Source organism: Larimichthys crocea, chromosome XVIII, assembly GCF_000972845.2.
Source record: "Larimichthys crocea isolate SSNF chromosome XVIII, L_crocea_2.0, whole genome shotgun sequence".
Classification (NCBI taxonomy): domain Eukaryota; kingdom Metazoa; phylum Chordata; class Actinopteri; family Sciaenidae; genus Larimichthys; species Larimichthys crocea.
The window spans coordinates 10,919,622-10,928,867 of NC_040028.1; positions in this window are offsets into that span (position 1 = coordinate 10,919,622).

Genomic DNA, 9,246 nt, shown 5'->3' on the forward strand with positions numbered 1-9,246 from the left:
AAGGAGAACAAAAATAGACTGATGCTCCTCAGCTGTTGTCTCCTGTAAGCACAGTAACCCCCCACCCACCATCCTTTAAAGGCCTGCCTTTGTATGTAAGTATGTGAAACAAGCGAGTGGGGGGAGTCAGCAGGCCTTTACACATTACACTGGTTTGTTTGCATAGAAAATCTGAACATTCCCGTCGGTTTAATATACAGGATAATCTCAGCTTTGGTCTGTTCATACATGAGCTGAATGTCCCAGTAAAACTGAAAGTGTGTTTTCTGCTGTCCGTGGGGGGGCGGCAGTGTTAGAGAGCACGCAGCAGCAGATGTGAGAATAGGGTCACCACTGAGGAGGACTGTTCTGAAATCTCACATCAGCTGCCTGCATAATGGATTGTAAAATTAATCTTGAATGACTGTTTATCTCCCAAGCCTGACAGTCAACATCAGTAAATATCTCTGAAGATGTCATTTGATTCTTTACAATGGGCAGCAAATCTCCCTCTGATGATTTTCCAACCCATGATCTCCACCACCCTTTGTATCTGCAGGCGATGTTGGTCTGTGAAGGCTTAATAGTTCTCATGCTGAACTGACTCCCTGTAGTTGTGATATGGCTGTAAAAAGCATTAGGCCCAATCCCAACTCACTTCATTACAATACTCATCACTGTATTGGAATGTATTGGACCATAATAAATGAATGACTGTCTGTCTGACTGGAAGGAAGGAACCAATGAAGACATAATGTCATATCAATGGCTCCTTGGGGGAGGTGAATGACTGAATGAATGAGCAGTGGTGGAGGTATTCAGATCATTTACTTCTGTAAAGGTACTAACACCATAGTGTGGAAATACTCCACGTTACTTTAAGTAAAATATGTATTATCAGCAAAAATATGAAAAGTATTCATTCTGTCAGTGTTTGACTATTATATGTGATGTTTTTACATTAATATACCAGTATATTCTATGTGTTTAATGTGTTGTGTTTTACTCCTGTAGAGTTTATGGTTGAGGTTTAATCACTACTTTATTTGTTTGTGTGTTCCTGTGAGATCCTTGTATGTCTAAGAGTTTTTTTTTCTAAGTTTATTTAGTTTAAAAAGAAAGAGAATTTTCTCAACCCACAAACAAACACTTAAACACTCAAACAAACACCTCCTTCAGTTTATTTATAATGATTCAAATTCAAAATCACCAAATTTTCACTGGACAAGAAGGATATGAAAAGTTGTAATCTGAAAATATTTAGTAAGTACAATATTTACTCCTGAGATGCAGTGGAGTGGAAGTATGCATAAAACGTAAATATTCAAGCAAAGTGAGAGTATTTGTATTTGTAAAAGGTCCAGTGTGAAAGATTTTGGAGGCTGAATTTCCAAAGTATGACAGAAATGGAATATATTATGTGTAAGTATGTTTTTGTTATGTGAATGAGCCTATACTGATCCCATAGATTTGCTTTCACAGGGGTCGCCATGTTGAACCTATGTGTTTCTACAGTAGCCTATAAGTGACAAATTAAACACTGGCTCTAGCTACGACCTTTTGCATTTTTTGACATGGTTCATGGCCACTGTAGGATTGCATATCGCTAGATGCAACTAAATCCTCCATCACGTGAATGAAAATTATTACTACTACTATTACAGTATGTTGATGACTTAACTTATAGACTGACTGAATTAAGCAGTCGGTTAACAAGTCAATGTGTGAATAGCTCAATTGCTTACTTACTGTCATTATACTTCGTTTCACTTTCATTTGTGGCTTGGTGTACACATTACAGCCTAATAATAAGTACAGTTTCAGTCTGGCACTCTATGCCTACCATCCAGACTCTCCCCACTGAGATTTTAAAAAGTACACTGGTCATCAGTGCTCTCTATCTTTTTGTCTCTGGGGTTTCGTGCTATCTAGGTCAACTAATAGAGTGCTGACTCTTGAGTCATGAATTCAGGAAGTAAACAACTCGGTGCAGAGATGAGACCAGCTTGCTGATACATAATTTGAAATCATGTGCATTATGTATTCTTTTTGATCTGGCTTTGATGTATGAATAATCTCTTTGCTAAAAAATCATTGCATTCCATTAACTTATGTTCATTTCCCAGGTCTGATCTTTGCATTATTGAATTTGCCTGCCTTGTGTTTCTTTCTCTAATGTTTTGGCTCTTTTCTCTAATTATCGTATATTTTGTATCTGGTCTCATTGTGTCATTAAAGCTGAGAGAAATACAGAATACATTCATCTAGCAGTGGCGTTGCTGATTGCACCTGCCTTGCCTCATCCTCTCCTTCTTAGCATGATGAAGAAACACGCAAAAAATGAAAAAGGCCTTATCCCGAGCCACTGTGTAGTTTGTTTTGGGATACTGTAGAAACATGGCATTCAACTTGTTGGACCCACAGCACCCCAAGGCTCATTCTATGCTAATAAAAACATAACAATTCTTATTTTTTAGGTGATTATACACCAATGAAAACATAATTATGCATATTATATTCCATTTCTGCCATACTCTTTAAACAGACACCCCATAAATCTTACACTGGACCTTTAAACTGCATTAAAACATGATTTTTTTCATGAATGTCTTACTTAGGTTATTTTTCTTAGAGTTCACATGCTGCACCACATAAAAAAAAAACGATAGGAGACAGGAAAAACAATCATTGCAAGTGTCTTTACACAAGGTCCCTTCTCCGGCAAGGTCACTCCAAAAAGTGAAAACAGGAATAGACCAGAAAGGGCAGGAAGCCAAAAGCTATCCTTAGAAAAAACCAAGACCTTCAATTACGTTCTTCATGACCTCTGGGCTCCAGGTTGAGGCTGCAGGCTCATAAAATGCATGTTAAAGGCAAGAACAGGTTCTCCAGCACAGACCAAGTACTGTTATTGAATTTAGCATTCTTGAATGGGCAGTTTCCCAACTTGAATTGTGATTTCTGTTATTGCATTAGTTTAATGCATGGCACAAGAAACGAAACTCAAGTGATGGTATGGGTTATTGCATGCTTTCTTTGGATTTTAATTAAGCTGGTTCAGGAATGTGTTGTAAATACACATAACGCCATGTGAATTCACCCATTTTTTTCTTTTTATTAACATTTCTGTCAAGTTGTAAAATGTTCAGACTGAACTTTTAACCCTGAAACCACAGTCTTGCTAAACACACTGCATATTAACAGGAAATCGTTATTCTCCAGCTGAATGGTTTACATGTTGATTATATTGCATAAATTAACTCTGGCTAGCTCTGTCGAAACCTTTTAAGATTCATGGTTTTAAAGACAATTAAATCTCCTGAACTTTGACTTTGAAGAAGAGGTGTTCTCTCAGAGCTTCAGGGCACACTAAGGCACACCTTATGGTCTATTATTGACTTGAGGCTCCAGCACTCCATGGGGTCAAGGCTTATCCGACCAACTGATAGCCTGTAGTTTAGCAGCAGAGTCTAGGCAGTCATGGCAATGTTCCACTGGGCCGATGGTTGGATGGTCACAAGGACTTTTTACAAAGTGTTAACTTCATTCTCCATTGAACACTAAGTTATTTGAGATAACTGGCTGGGGGAAGTGATGTGGTCATAGCCTAAATCTAGCAATTATGCTAACCTTCTGTGATATTAAGCCGTTAAGCTTTTTATGCCGTTTTTATACTACAGCCATACAAGGAATTGAATCTGTGGTCACTGGTCATGGTCTGGGGGTCACAGTGGACTGGTTGTGAGGTGGACAGACGAGATCTGTGGCGAACAATTCTGGGGAAATACAACAATAAGATTGTGATAAATACTTTGGAGAAATGTGGTAAGTTTAATAATCTGCTATGTTGTATTGTTGCATATAGGGATGTTGAATAGGTTAAGACATTTTGTAACCAATAAATCATAGGTTCGATCCTCACTCTAGTGAATAGTCATGCAGTATGTAGATTGCTAAACCTCCATTTATTGCAGACTAGATGTTGCTCTTGACGAAATGTGCTTTCACTGAATAAAAGGTAAGATGAGTGTGAGGAGGGGATTAAAAAAGGAAACATAAATCAGCTCCACATCAGTTTTAATACTTTACTCCATTAATAAACAAACACATGTAACAGCCCAAAGTGGTGTAGTGTTATTACCCACAACCCAGGAACTAATTCAATGAACCACCCCCTGCTGTAAGTGTACTTGCAAGCTGGCAGGGTGGCTCAGTAGTTGGAGAGAACATTTTACAACCACGAGATTAAAGAGTGCAGAAATACATCCTACACAAGTGCCTGTTAGCATGACTCTGGATCTCTACCAATGATTTAGTATCTGTAGGACTGGTAACAAGACATCACTATGATGTATGGCAGTTATTTAGGTCATCACTGAAAGGTTAAGGAAGTTGCAGCCATTGAAATTTAAAGCTGGGAGGAGAGAAGGTTCACTGAAGAGATGCACAGAGATAAACAACAAGTCCCACTGTCTTTCTTGAATGATATACAGAGTTTGTTTGAGTCAATCTCACATATAGACAGCAGAGAAATGGATATAACTCGCAGCCCTTGAGCATTTGACCCTCAGGCCAGAGGGGAGAGAGGAGGAAAAAGACTGAGCGGTTTTGAGAAAATAGAGGGGAGAAGGTTAAGAGGGGTCCATCGGTGAGTTGGAGGTCTATTATCTGCAGATGGAGGCATTATATTATTACTAGAAGGCAACAGTAAATTGCTGCTGCAATGCCAATCCACCCTCAGGAATGTGTATTTAAGGTTTGAATTCTGCAAAAAAAAACAAACAAAAAAAAAAACTAAAATGTATATAGAAAGATCTGGCAACCAGTTGTTTTCAGATTTTTGTTACAATTGTCCTTTTCAGTTGTTGCAATTATAAATAGAAATGTTAATTCAGTTTGCTGGATTCCCCCTGGATCAGGCCAAACTGAATTAAAAAAAAACAAAACAATCACAGCACTGCTTCAACTGACCTGAGACATTTAACAGTATTCATAGTTAGTGGTCATGTCGCCATGTCCTTGGAGCTTTACTTAGGCTCTGACTCCAGGGAGAATAGAGGAGTGATTGACAGAGAAAATTAAGAGGAGGGAGAAAATAGGGTAAAGAGGGAGATATAGACATGGGTTGAAATATGAATATGACAAGAGGTATGATGCAAGGAGGCCTGGTTAAAGTAAAGGAAGGATGAAGAGTTGATGAAGAGCAGAGACAGAGAGGCTGACAGGAGTTGACGAGGTCAATAAATGAGGAGCGTGGTCAAGAGGGATTGGGGGCAGCTGCGTGGTGTTCCTGGAGGCATGACGTCTGGTGGCCTGCAGTCCTTTACATATGCGCCTCATAACAACGGCTTTAAATCAGCATGAAACACCAGCACACACAAAGTGTCACATAGGAAATGTCAATAACAAAAGCTCAGGTGGGACATTCCTTTCCTTTTCTCCCTTTTACCCCTTGCTCTGGTTTTCTGTCGCCTTGCTCTTCCTTCTCCATAACTGTGTCTGCGCCGACAGCTCATTAGCAGGGTTACACATGATTTCATTATATGCTGACAGACACAAACAACATAAATAACTTAATAATCTGTTAACTTGCTCTAATTAGACTCATGAATTATTCAAGGGCTTTTTGAAGGATAATTTAATTCCACGCAGCATTTTCATGTTTCCATCCAAAGAGGTTTTTTATGTCCTGTCATTCATTTCACAAGATATACAAAAAGTGTCAACCACTCATGTAATCATCTGCTTTATGATGGAGATTTCTTTATCACCCCAGCAGTCGATCAATTTTTACTGTCTTTGTCAATTTCTTTAATTGTTTCGTCATGTTTTTGTCATGTTGTTGTAAATCTTCTCATCATTAGATAAATGGGGGTCTTTCTGCCTTAAAATAAAAAGTTAATAATAATTTACTTTCATGCTGAGAGTTAGACAAGAAGATTAATAACCTTACTTAATTAATTAGCAAGCTGTGAAGGTGCTGATAGGTGGGCTAGTTTTTTTCCCCCCATTTCTAGTCCTTGTGCCAAGCCAACCAGCTGTTAGTGATAGCGTCTTATTTAATAAGAAAAATATGAGATTATTATTGATCTTCTTATCCAGCTCTGGGAAAGACAGTGAATAAGTATGTATCCCAAAATGTTGAACTATTTCTTAGAAGAACTGTTAGTATACCGAGGCAGGTTTGTTAGACCTTGAGATCTTGTGGATCTTGTATTTGTATAAAACTGACCAAAAGCCTTAAAAATTCTCAGCTAGCGTTTCTCCATATAAAAAGACCCCAAATCCCTCAGGGGCTTGTTTCTTCTTTTATTCAGTGGTGGCCCCTCACAGAGAAGAACAGCAGTACCTTTGTAATGAATCTGGATCCCAGGGTGAGATAACAAATTTCCCCAGTTGCCTTGAAACAGTTAACGAACCCCGAGTCTAAACAAACAAAGGCTAAAGTGATTCTTTTTAATGATCTTATATTTTGTAGGGACTCTATCTTAGCCGTGGCAATTTAGACAGTCAATTACTCCAATTGGTGCACTTCAGGGTTCAGGTCCATAAAGTCCATTCACGTGGAGGTGTGAGTAAGCTGTCGTGCTAACTAGCTCAAACACTTGAAGCTTTTTAAAGGTTTCCTTGGCTCCCTCGAGCCCTTCAGATTTTGTTTCCCATAGCACTCACAGCCTCAGGCTAAATTCAAAATGCAAGATTCTTTGAATTAATTTAACTTGAAAGATGACATTTAAAGAAAAAGAGAAAAAAGAATATAACACCGAAATGTCACTTTTACTATAATTGGCACTGGCATGGCATAATTGGGCTTAATCTTGTTCAAATAAGAAGACTTGTGTTGTCTTATCATGTCTGTTTCACTGTTTTCAAACTGAAAAGTAAAACGTCTCATTTTGAACTGCTAAAAGAGAGCTCTGATGCTCCAAGAAAGATTCTGTACTGCAGTGTCTCCATTGTACTGCCAGTGTTCAGTGCTAAATATGACCATAAGACCAGATGTTTGCTGACATGGGGTATAAACCCAGGTCACTAGTTTGAGGGCAGTCCTGAACAGTACCCCACACAGACCATAAATTCTACTCTTATGAGGAAGACCTTGAACTAATTAAACTAAAGCATGCATATGGGACACAGATTGAGTTGTCACAGTAGTTACATGTGATCATAATGTTTAATTCTTCATAAAGTTTAATTGTGGGCCTCTTTGAAAAAGTCAAAATGGAAAAATCTGGAGGTCAAAGCTTTTCCAATAAACCGATTCTGCCTTAAAGCACAAATAGAATTTAAGGCCGAGTGGCAAACACCTTTCTTAAATAGGAGAGAAATGGCATTTCACAGCTTGCCACAGTAATTTAGCTGGTTTACCTAAGAGTGCTAAAAGTGGCAGGCAGCTGACCAGCCCAGAGAAAAGATTTGGAGAGGCTCAGCTAGGTTATATATGAGTGCAGTGTCTCAAAGCTGTCTCATTGTATTATATGATAGATACAGACAGCTGGAATTGAAAGAAAGCAACATAAATAACATAATAATGGAATATAAGATTAATCGAGCACTTCAGGGGAATTATACTGTCAGGCTGGGAATGACAGGGACTAATTTGGACTATGTAAAGAAGTGGTTTCTCAGTGACACAAGTGGTTTTATGAAAATAAACTTTACACAGAACAAGCAGTGAGAACTGTTGGAGGACTGCTACTCACACAAACACACATTGAAAGGTATTTCCTGTTGGGACACAGGTTTTTTTTTTAATCTTTTCTCTTCTTTCTTAGACCTTGAAGTGGACTCACATCCACATCAGCACTTGTAGACAAGCACAAAGGCACCAGAGCAGACACATTTTCTGCCCTGCAGGTCAGACAGACAGAATCTGTAATTATCTCAGTGGAATACTTTGACTTTTGCAATGAACCTGCACACAAGAATCTAGGCCTTCTTATGTAATGGCTAGTCTTGCTCAGAAACGTGTTGAAAATGCTAATTAAACTAATTTCTGAGTGTCACACAGATGTAGCCCACCTATTAGTCTCCTGACAAGGTTTATTGCATAATGCATGGTTGGCATTGCCATCACTACACTACAACATTTATCCTGCACTTGTAAAGAAAACAAATGAGGTGCCACATTGAGTAACAGCATGTACTCTGCTCCATGGTTTGTTTTCATCTTCTGCCTAATCTTTGGAGTATGATCTATCTGACCATCTGCATCATGTTGTGCTCATATTCATCCAGTCATCCAGGAAATTATATGGCAGTAGTAGTAGGCAGGTACAATAAAATGCCACATATTAAAGGGACATGCTTTGTTATCCATATATTTATATTTTATCCATATATATTTGCACTTGTAGTAATCAGTATACCAAGATTAAGGTACAACAACTGATCAGTATATTAAAAAACATTGTATGAAGACTAAAGACCTTGTAAAGTAAGAATAAATATGTGTTTTGAGTTTGTCAGATGAAAAAAAAAGGAAAGTGTTATTAACCACCCAGCCAAATTTGAATGATTAAAAATATCAACAAGTAGGTGTCAAAATCAGGTAAAAATGAGCAGTATTCACAGCTCCAGGACTGTAGGGTCATCTCGCTAAATGTGCAGAAGCCAAGCCCACTTGTGGGAGCAGTCAATCAGTAATTTTGAAGCGACTGTGTCAGGTGAGTTTAAAAAATGACATGACTAACTTTGAAACGCTCTGAGCGAGATGAATTTATCTCCATATCTCTGCTAGGGGTGCAGAGGTATGCTCAGGGTGGCTTCAGCGTGTCATCGAGCCACCCTTTAAGGACCGCCCACAAAATCCTGGACTGAAAACTGGTGAAAAACTGTTTTTAACCTCTAACTCCACATTTCAGTAATATATCGTTCAAAGTCTTTTCACGTTTTCAGCAACTATTTTCCAACAGATTTCATATATTTTGAAAGAAATCTCAGAATTGCCTTTACACAGACTGTAAGTGCATTCACACACAGATACAGACACAGTGGAACAGGCAGCCTCACACGAAGCAATAGCTCTGTGGGTGTATTGTGCTGAGCATATAATTTACATACTATCCAAGTGGAGAGTTGTTTTTTGACTTAGCTGCCGTAGCCTACCACGCACAACAAGGTTGTTATTTCTTTTTGCATAGTTGGTTCCTGACAGAGTAGCTTTGTTTGGGATGAGTTTCTGGGGAAATCAAAATGAGTACAATCAGCTTGCACCTGGTTGTCCATCCCATTGCGCCAGAGTACATTTGCATAATGTTGAGCTCA